General features: G+C 38.1%; 1 protein-coding gene across 1 annotated transcript in view; it reads right to left on the reverse strand.

Annotated features, from left to right (window-relative positions):
• Positions 1-10,903, reverse strand: part of si:dkey-247m21.3 (5-hydroxytryptamine receptor 4) — a 66,386-nt gene extending 55,483 nt beyond the window's left edge. Inside the window, exon 1 of the mRNA XM_023262066.3 lies at positions 10,738-10,903. The gene's annotated coding sequence lies outside the window, so the exon portion shown is untranslated. The remainder of the gene's footprint in view (positions 1-10,737) is intronic.
• Between the last annotated feature and the right edge of the window lie 590 nt (positions 10,904-11,493).

The raw sequence follows: 11,493 nt of genomic DNA on the forward strand, positions 1-11,493 counted from the left end.
GGTGGGTGAATTTTTAGAACATCCAGTTTGGCTTTAAAACTGTGATGATGTGTTTTAGAAATACTTAAAGCTGAGTCTTTGAGGTCAGAAAAGTGGCTTATTTCCATTCATTTCATCTGACAGAGGACGTTTCTTAGATTTAATAAGTATCGTCTGAACACTGACAACATTAAAAGGACTGAGAGTATAAAAACATTCCATGAATCATAATTAAAGTGTTTACAGTTTTAAACCCTGAATCAAAACTATCCATCCAGCAATCATCCTGCAGCAGAATTAATTAATTCAAATGTATCCGCAAATCAACACCTACGTACAATTACTGAATATTCACAATCCCATCATTTCTCCTTATTCTTTCCCTAACAGGAGCTGACTGTTCCATGTGTTTGCGGCGCTGCATTAATCACTCACTAGCCCGCTGCATGCATGACTGGAGCAAGATGCAACTCTGAGCGAACGGAGCATGCACCGAGCATGACGCTGTGTGGGTGAGGGTAATGGGCTGTGAGGGGCAATTCAGTGTGCTTGTCACAATAAGGGTGGCAGCTCACAGGGTGAAGGGGGCAAAAAGGGGAAATGACTAAAAGAAGGAAATGAGCAACACACAAACACATGCACGTACGCACACACACACACACACACACACACACACACACACACACACACACACACACACACACACACACACACACACAGAGCTGCATGGATGAATGTGAAAGACGGGCAGGCTGCTGGAACTGAAGCATCCATCTGGGGTCTCTGCTGGATTTAGTTAAGACTGATCAGTTTTCCACTTTCTCATGGCACCAGCGCCCACATCAATATTTCCTTCAGCATTATCTCTGCCGGGAAATCACGCTTAAAATATGTTCAAGGAAACAATCATCGATTACAGTTTTTCTCAGCCGCTTTGGTACGTTTCTCGAATCATCCTCCACATTTGCAAAACAGTAAGTGCATTTCTCAAAACAATTCGTACAAATAGAAAAACACCACGGATTACCTGCAAAAGCCAGTCTCTTGATCACAATCCTCAGTTCATCTCTCAAAAGTAAATATTTGTGTCAATGAACATGTCAGTGGATCAGAATGACCAGTCATGGTGTCATTGTGTGGATCAGACAGTCAGATTGCTGAGTCATGTTGTCATTATAACTGTTCTCTGGAGGGATGTTCTGATGGAAACTATGGATAAAGTTTTGATGACAGTTATTGTAAACTGTAAGTTCCACCTTAGTGATTCACATTTATGCTTTTACTGTTTGTATTGTAACCTGTTGACAGACCACGTCATTGTGATACAGAAAGGACAACAGCGCTGCATAACACACAGAAAAAACAAAAAACTAAAGTAGAAATATGAACATAGGACAATCTCCTGAGGGAAAACTGTACATGCAGCTGTAGGAATTCCAGTGCAGTCTTCCTACACCTCCTGACGTTCCTGTCTGTTGGGACACAAATTCTCATCCACACCACAAATATCTTCTCTTCTGTCTTTGAGCGATTTAACCCTTCACATATTTCCCTTTGTTAGAGAAATTCAAGATTCACCTGGGAGCAATTTACCAATTCAGCACAGATTTAGGAAAAAAAAGTCTAAAGGAAATGTATAGAAACATCTTTGACATTATAACAATTTGTTCAACCATTGTCCATGTAAAGACTGATGTGATGAACTAATGCCTAAATGTTGTGGGGGTGAGACTATTCAACAGAAACCCATTAGAATACATTTAGATCAACAGGACAGAAGCAGCTGATAATGGAGGAAACAGCAGAGAATTGGACAGAATCATTTGCATGGATAAACCAAAGCATTTGCAACTTGTTCAAAGAAATGAGAAACTGCTGTTTTGATGTGAACAAGAGGCACAATGATGTGAAGATTGAACAAGTAGCTTTGAGAATTTCAATTCTGATCTGAGAAATGAACCAAAGCGACTGAGAAAAACTGTAACAAAGAAAAAACAACGTTTCCATATAGATTCCATGTCATGTGAAGCAACATAAACAAAAAAACGCAACAGCAACTGTTTAAAACAACATTAAGTCTGTCTTTCATTCATTCACAGATGCATAATGTTTTACTTGATGCTTTGGATGGCTTCCTTTTTTTAACATAAGTCAGTTTATTCGAACAAAACTCTTATCTGTTGCTCCACATGAAATTCCAGTTGGATATTTTTTTTTTACTGTGATAATATTTAACTAAAGCTGCTATCTGCACCAGGAAACATCAGCTACACTATATTGCCAAAAGTATTGGCTCACCCATCCAAATAATCAGAATCAGGTGTTCCAATCACTTCCATGGCCACAGGTGTATAAAATCAAGCACCTAGGCATGCAGACTGCTTTTACAAACATTTGTGAAAGAATGAGTCGCTCTCAGGAGCTCAGTGAATTCCAGCGTGGAACTGTGATAGGATGCCACCTGTGCAACAAATCCAGTCGTGACATTTCCTGGCTCCTAAATATTCCACAGTCAGCTGTCAGCTGTATTATAAGAAAGTGGAAGTGTGTGGGAATGACAGCAACTCAGCCACCAAGTGGTAGGACACGTAAACTGATGGATGCTGAGGAGCATAGTGCCAAGAGGTGGCCAGCTTTCTGTAGAGTCAATCGCTACAGACCTTCAAAATTCAAGTGGCCTTCAGATTAGCTCCAGAACAGTGCTTCAGCAGAGAGCTTCATGGAATGGGTTTCCATGGCCCAGCAGCTGCATCCAAGCCATACATCACCAAGTGCAATGCAAAGCGTGGGATGCAGTGGTGTAAAGCAGCCGCCACTGGACTCTAGAGCAGTGGAGACGCCTTCTCTGGAGTGACCAATCACGCTTCTCCATCTGGCAATCTGATGGACCAGTCTGGGTTTGGTGGTTGCCAGGAGAACCATACTTGTCGGACTGCATTGTGCCAAGTGTAAAGTTTGGTGGAGGGGGGATTATGGTGTGGGCTTGTTTTTCAGGAGCTGGGCTTGGACCCTTAGTTCCAGTGAAAGGAACTCTGAATGCTTCAGCATACCAAGACATTTTGGACAATTCCATGCTCCCAACTTTGTGGGAACAGTTTGGAGCTGGTCCTTCCTCTTCCAACATGACTGTGCACCAGTGCACAAAGCAAGGTCCATAAAGACATGGATGACAGAGTCTGGTGTGGATGAACTTGACTGGCCTGCACAGAGTCCTGACGTCAACCCCATAGAACACCTTTGGGATGAATTAGAGCGGAGACTGAGAGCCAGACCTTCTGGTCCAACATCAGTGTGTGACCTCACAAATGAGCTTCTGGAAGAATGGTCAAAAATTCCCATAAACACACTCCTAAACCTTGTGGACAGCCTTCCCAGAAGAGTTGAAGCTGTTCTAGCTGCAAAGGGTGGATCAACGTCATATTGAACCCTGTGGATTAGGAATAGGATGTCACTTATGTTCATATGCCAGTCAAGGCAGGTGAGCCAATACTTTTGGCAATTTAGTGTATGTCTCAGTACATCACACAGAATAAATGCTCTCATTTAGCTTACATGCTTGGAGAAAAAAAAGAGCAGAAATATTTGCTTTATCCCAGTAAAGAAACCTCACCCTGCTTTGCCTTCACCTGCTGCGTTTAAATATACCATCAACAATAACTCAGGAATGTCCAGCACAACTGAAGTTTAATTCTGGGGGCTAAATATACTCAGAGTTAAATCTGTGGTGGTTTAGTAGAGAGCTTATTTACAGTATACAACAGTAGAGAGCACACGCCTGAACAATATCACTGAAATGTCAAATGATTCAACACTGAGTGACCTGAACTTAACTGCAGTATTTTAAACAGAACAGTGAGGGATTTGCTCTTACAGAAAACTAACAGTTCAGGTTTACTATGTTAAAAATGACATCTAATGTACACCTTTATGTTTGATTAGACTCGATCCTCCTGAGCAGGAAGGATGCTGGTGCTACACATTTCTTTGTCTTGGTATTGTGGCATTTTAAGATTGAACAAATGCTAAAATCAGACAAATAGGATGTGTGATTCAAATTTAAGAGCAAACAATGATAAGATTGGAAGACCTAATGCAGGTGTGTCCAACATGCGGCCCGCGGGCCAAAAGCGGTCCTCCAGAGGGTCCAATCCGGCCCTCAAAGTGTAAAAATTCCAGAGAAGACATTAACTGCAGATTGTAAATTAGTAAAACTATAAATTTTAAATAATTTCTAGATCATGACAAGTTGTTTGGATTATAAAGTAAAATACTAGATTGTTGTTTTGTCGTTTTGTGTCTCATTTTTGTAATATTTTGTCTTGTTTTTGTTTTTTGTCTGACTTTTGTCGTTTGTCTCATGCTTTTGTCGTTTTGTTTCTCGTTTTTGTTGTTTTGTGTTTCCTTTTTGTCTCGCTTGTGTTTTTTGTCTCATTTTTGTCATTTTGTGTTTTGCTTTATTTGATGTTTTGTATTGTTTTCGTCGTTTTGTGTTTTTGTGGTCTCGCTTGTGTTTTTAGTCTACTCTTTTGTTGTCTTGTTTCTCGCTTTTGTCATTTTTGGTCTTGCTTTTTATCTCGTTTGTGTCATTTTTGTTGTTTGTCCATTTTTTGCCGCTTTGTAACTTTTTTGTCAAATTTTTTGTCTTTTTTTGTTTTTTCAGGTCATTTGTCTCATTTTTTGTAATTTTGCTTCTCGCTTTTGTCGTTTTGTGTATCATTTTTGTAATATTTTGTCTTGTTTTTGTTGTTTTTTTGTCTTTTTTTAAAGTAAAATACGAGATCGTTCAGTTCCAGATACCTGTGACTGAATGTTTTATGACTTTATTCATAAACTGTGATCTGGAAGTTGTAATGTGGAAATGAAAAACTGAGGCTGAATATTGAATTTGAATTTATTTTTCTTAACTTGAGATCAAATTGGGCAGTTAGTGGAACCTGAATTAAGCTAAGTTTGACACCCATGGCTTGGAGGAACTCCAAATTCCCCTAATATAACACCCAGACATGCAAATGTAAAAGCATTTCCAAAACAAAGAGCTCATATCTCTGTTGACAGTCCTGCTTTGGATTTACTACTTTACCACTAATGATAACTTATCTCTGTGAATAACCAAGATGCAGAACGTATACGGATATGGGCGAGGCGATGCTGATAATGAACAAACCGCGGTTAGCGTTGTGAATCAGGCTAATGAGTTGGCGTTGGTACAGATGGCCTAAAATTAGCCTGAAGGCTGCGACTCTCTCCTAAACGTCTGTGGAGAGCAGCTAATGAGGACAGAGCAGCAGTAGATATTAACCGTCTCTGAGACCAGAGCTGATCCTCAGAACCACTTTTTCTGCGACTGAAACGCTTGTTTTCACAGGGAGCGGGTTATCTGAGGACACTCGCTGTCTCTCAGCACCAGTTTGTTTCAGCGGCCCGATTCATTTACAGATGCTCATACCTGGGAGCTGCTCAGGGCTGTCAGTCAGCTGGACTCTGGCCAGCGCTGGCTTAGTGCCTCCTTTCTCCTTCTGGATGACAGCTGAGGGCCTCTTTTCTTTAACCCTCCTGTTGTCCTCATTTACGGGCACCTAAAATATTGTTTCCTTGTCTGAAAAAAATCCAAATATTCAGCAAAAGAATTCCCCAAATTTCTGAAAATTTGCAAAACCTTCAGCAAGAAAATTCCAATAATTCCTTACAAGTTTCCCTTAAAAGTTTTATTTAAAAAAATCCCCCAAATTTGGCAAGAAAATTCTTGTAAATATTTTCAAAAAAATAGTAAAAATCTTCCAAAAAAATCCTGAAAATATCTAAAATGATTACATATATATCAGTAAAACTTCTAATATTTTCTTGAAGAACATTCACAAAAAAAAAAAATCAACCACAATCCAGCGAATTTCACTGAATTTTGGTTGATTTTTATGTGAATGTTCTTAAAGAAACATTTTTTAAACATTTTTTTTCACCAAAAAATGTAGAAAATGTGGACATCAGACATTGCACTGTGAAAATGTGTTTTTTTCCATATTTTCAAAATTTAAAACATTTACAGGCACCAAAAAATACTGTTTCCTTGTCTGAAAAAAATCCAAAAATTCCCCAAATTTCTGAAAATTTGTAAAACCTTCAGGAAGAAAATTCCAATAATTTCTTAAAAGTTTCCTATAAAAGTTTTATTTAAAAAAATCCCCCAAATTTGGCAAGAAAATTCTAGTAAATATTTTCAAAAAAAAATAGTAAAAATCTTCCAAAAATCCTAAAAATATCTAAAGTGATTACACATATATCAATAAAACTTCTAATATTCTCTTTAAGAACATTCACATAAAAATCAACCAAAATCCAGCAATTTTTTTTGTGAATATTCTTAAAGAAACATTTTTAACATTTCTTTTTTCCACCAAAAAATGTTCGAAAATTCCCAAAAATGTTGAAAATTTGAACATCAGAAGTTTCACTGTGAAAATGTGTTTTTTTTTTTTTTTCACATTTTCACACTTTAAAACATTTACGGGCACCGAAAAATATTGTTTCCTTGTCTGAAAAAAATCCAAAAATTCAGCAAAGAAATTCCCAAAATTTCTGAAAATTTGCAAAACCTTCAGGAAGAAAATTCCAATAATTCCTTAAAAATTTATCTTAAAAGTTTTATTTTTAAAAAATCCCCCAAATGTGGCAAGAACATTCTTGCAAATATTTTCAAAAAATGAGTAAAAATCTTCCAATAAAGTCCTAAAAATATCTGAAGTGATTACATCTATATCAGTAAAACTTCTAATATTTTCTTCAGAACATTCACATAAAAATCAATCAAAATCCAGCGAAATTCACTGGATTTTGGTTGATTTTTATGTGAATGTTCTTAAGAAACATTTTTAACATTTCTTTTTTCCACCAAAAAATGTTCAAAACTTTCTCAAAAATGTTAAAAATGTGGACATCAGAAGTTTCACTGTGAAAATATATTTTCTTTCCCACATTTTCAAACTTTAAAACGGGTCAGTTTTGACCTGCAGGACGACACGAGGGCTAAAGAAAATCTAAATCAGACTACAATTGTATTCAGATTCACATTTCAGTGCAATAAACTGCGTAATAACAGTAAATCACTGTGACTGTTGGTCTCTTTTTCTTCAAATTTACTGCATCTCTTTTGCAGATGAAGCCTGAGGTTATGCAATTGGGACTGTTTATTCCTGGGAAACGGGGAGGGAAGCAGAAGATGATGGGGATCTAGTGGTTCTTATTGTCTCTGGTGAACAGGATTGTTGCTGCGTGTTTAAGGATTACACAGCGTGGACTGCATGAAGAATGTTTTGTACATGTGCACATGCCAGAAGATGCTGGCAGGCTCATGCTGGCTTGCACAAGTTCTCCTGAGAAGAGAAAGTAATGAAAGTGATTTATTAGCACAGAGGGGGGTTAAACAATGGCTGATGTGTGCAGTTTAGATGTACAGCAGTCAAAGTCTCCTTTTAATATCTGTAAAACTTCAACAAATTATCAACCAGGGGTGTCCAACATGCGGCCCGTGGGCCAAAAGTGGTCCTCCAGAGGGTCCAATCTGACCCTCAAAGTGTAAAAATTCCAAAGAAGACATTAACTGCAGATTGTAAATTAGTAAAACTATAAATTTAAAATCATTTCTAGACCATGACCAGTTGTTTTGATCATAAAGTAAAATACTAGATTGCTCATTGTTCTTTGTCTCATTTTTGTAATATTTTGTCATGTTTTTGTTGTTTTCTGTCTTTTTTTTGTCAGATTTTTGTCATTTGTCTCGTGTTTTTGTGTTTCCTTTTTGTTATGCTTGTGTTGTCTATTTTTTTGTCGATTTGTTTCTGGTTTTAGTAATTTTTTCCTCTTATTTTTTGTCGTTTGTATAATTTTTTGTCTTGTTTTTTGTTTGTCCATTTTCTTGTCATTTTGTAACTTTTTTGTCAAATTTTTTGTCTCTTTTTTAATTTTGTTTCATGTCGTTTGTCTCATTTTTTGTCATTTTGTTTCTTATTCTTGTCACTTTTTGTCTAATTTTTGTAATACTTTGTCTTGTTTTTGTTGTCTTTTGTCTTTTTTGTCTGACTTCTGTCGTTTATCTCATTTTTTGTCGTTTTTGTTTCTCGTTTTTGTCGCTTGGTGTCTAATTTTTGTCGTTTGTCCATTTCTTGTCGATTTTTGTCTCTTTTTTGTTTTGTTTCATGTTGTTTGTCTCATTTTTTGTCAATTTGTATCTCATTTTTGTAGTATTTATCTTGTTTTTGTTGGGGTTTTTTTGTGCCTTCATTCAGTTCCAGATATCTGTGACTAAATGTTGTGTTCCTTTGTAGACACTCTGTGATCTGGAAGTTGTAATGTGGAAATGATAAACTGAGGCTGAATGTTGCTGAAATTTAACTTATTTTTCTTCAGACATTTCAGTTTGTTCATAATGTTTTGTAAAGAAGAATGTACTTTATTGCACTAAAACAAAGGAAACATTAGGAGTTGTGATTATTTATAGGTTATTATGCTGTGGTTTTACTGGTCCGGTCCACTGGAGATCAAACTGGGCTGAATGTGGAACCTGAACTAAGATGAGTTTGACACCCCTGATCTAAATCAAAGGAGTGAACTGTGGAGCTGAGCTGATCGTATGTGATCAGATTACTGAAATAGTTTGAATGAGATCAATCCAGTCCATTTGCCTCAACCTTCAGGACAACATGCTGCTCTCATACAATGATTTACTTCACTGCACTTGATATGCTTCATTGGCAAAACTTCCAAATATAATAAAAGTGCCTCATTTGACCAATTCAGTTCAATTTAATTCAATACAGTTTTATTTGTATAGCGACGAGTCACACAGCGTAAGTCATCTCAGGGCGCTTCACACGGGGTCGAGACCTTAGAATATTGAATTACAGAAATAAACAATGACAAATCCAATGATTCCCTTTGAGCAGTAAATAGTTATTTTAATGCACAGTGATTTGATTTATGAGTGATTCACAGAACTGATAAAAGACAGTTGCTTAAACTTAGTCACATCTTGACAGGAAAAGGTCAAAATGTTTCATCTAATTAAGCAAATTGGCATTTTGTAAATATATATAATAAAGTGCTAAAATCTGATAACCAGAAATTCAAGCACTGAGCAACTGAGGTTAGTGAAAGATCACAGGTGTGTCAGATAATGTTGGTTAAAGCAGCTAAAACAATAAAGTTTAGGGAGAGATTGTGACTGAAAGTGAAGGTTCATTAAAGTGGGACATGCCTTCACTACATAATTCACACCACTTTCTGTGTTATTATTGGATGTAAATCATGAGATGTTTAACTATCCAATAGACCGGGATGCTAGACCCAACACTGATTATTAACGTTGGCACATCATCTGCTTTTGTTTGCTGTAAATTAGTGTTAAGCAGCTTTGGTTAGAACTGCTGTGTCTGAAGAAGAACATTGAATTTAGTTATTTCTGTCACCCTACATTAACTCAGTGTACCTCCACTTAATGCATTATTCCCTTTTAACAGCTCTTCAAAGCACTTCTCTTCACTTTCCTGGGTTTTCATCCCTCCTTATCTCTTTTCTCTGGCACAAAAACACACTCATGTTCACACTGTGCAAACAACACAATCTACAGAGCATCGGAGCAGTTGTCCTGCTGCACTGCATTAACTGTCTGCTGTGCTATTACACCGTTTACAGTCAATTAAAAGCCTAATCAGTTGAAAGAATCGCCTATCCTGCTCAAGTGCATTTGCTTCATTGATAGCCAGCCTGTGAGGTTCATGTTCCCAATAAATAAACTGTAATGTAGTAACAAAGAAGGAGAAATTGCAGCACGTCTGCGATGAAATGTCAGCGATCACTTCACCGTGTTCTGGGTAATTGAACAACAGCAGACCTTTTCATGTGTCCTGCCAGCCAGGAAAGTGTTTTGTGAAACTAATCTTTCTCTGGGTGTCTCAGTAGACCAAAAAACAAAAGCCTGGGAACAACTGGTCAGATGCCCTTAGACTTCTCCTCCTCGTTTCCTCACAGCTGTCACTTTCTCATCTATTACGCACATCCAGTGCATGTTTACTCATCGGTGCACTCAGCCTGACACACCTCCAACTCAAATGATAGAGGTCATGTCATAAAAAAGAGCCATTAGAGCTGTGCTGAACCAGAGGAAGTTAAAGTAAAGTTTAAACATTTATTCTGGAGCCAAGTGTCACTTCCAGTTCTCTGCCTGTAGCCCAGAAACTGCTGCTCATAAACACCAATTAGAGAAATTTATCCAAAAAATAAGAAAAGAGCAGCACAACTGATCAACTCTGGGTCAAGACATGATGGATAATCATTTATCTTTAAAAAGCAAGAGCACAAAACTAATGTTCTGTCATCTTCAAACACCTCAAGACACTACAATGGATGGAGTGTTTGTTAAAAATAGTAAAATTCTAAGCAGCCCCAATGAATTACATCACATTTAACGATGAAGACATGATTAATTAATCACTAAAATAACCTGATGCCACATTAGACTGTTTAAATGTGACACTTGTAATCAGAAAAATGCAGAATTCTTAGCGGGAAACAAAACACATCGTCTCTCTTGTAATCAGAGAAAACAGCTTCATTCAAGTTCTTCAAATTCTACTCGAGTTTTCATCATCATCTCGACAGAAGTTGCAGTGCATTAAAATAGAACTCAGTAAGAATTCAAATTCATCACACCTCTCAGTATTTCTTCCACATTTCTTCTTTCTCTCTGTCAAACTTTCACGCGCTCACCTGTGTCGGGCTCCTCGCCTCCGCTCCTCGGGTCCAGGTGAGCCACCGGAGGCTGCTGGTCCTCTGGATGGAACGAAGAAACCAGAGACAGCTACCAGAGTCTGATCTGCACGAGCTGCAGATGAGTGACACTGGGTGACAACAGCCCGCCTCGTGCCACACACACACACACACACACACACACACACACACACACACACACACACACACACACACACACACACACACTCACACACAGAGAGAGAGAGAGAGAGAGAGAGAGAGAGAGAGAGAGAGAGAGAGAGAGAGAGAGAGCAAGAGAGAGAGTGAGAGAGAGAGCGAGAGAGAGAGAGAGAGTGAGAGAGAGAGTGACCGATGCTGCCACCATGCGGCCTCATTACGCAGCAACAGTCCAGTCAATCAGCCGAGGCGCACCGAAGACCAATCACTGTGGCCAACTGTCACGTAGTTGGCGTGAGTCCTCCTCTTTCAGGCTCTTTCAGGCTCTCACGCTGCTAAACAAGTATCACGTCAAACACGAGAAAGCCACGAAGCTCCAACAATGATCCATAAACACCACAGAATGCGCGTGGCTTTAGTTAACCAAGGCGCACAAATACAAAACTCCTTCATTCATAGTTTTGCCCTTTTCTAATCTATTACAAATTTAAATGTCTATTTAAAAAAAAAAAAATATTGATTAGTGGGAAATAAATAGTCTTTCTGCAACAGGATCCACGTGAGAGAGCTGTGCGCATTTACGCAGTCTAACCACAG

Source organism: Amphiprion ocellaris, chromosome 17 (genome assembly GCF_022539595.1).
Source record: "Amphiprion ocellaris isolate individual 3 ecotype Okinawa chromosome 17, ASM2253959v1, whole genome shotgun sequence".
In the NCBI taxonomy this organism is placed as follows: Eukaryota; Metazoa; Chordata; class Actinopteri; family Pomacentridae; genus Amphiprion; species Amphiprion ocellaris.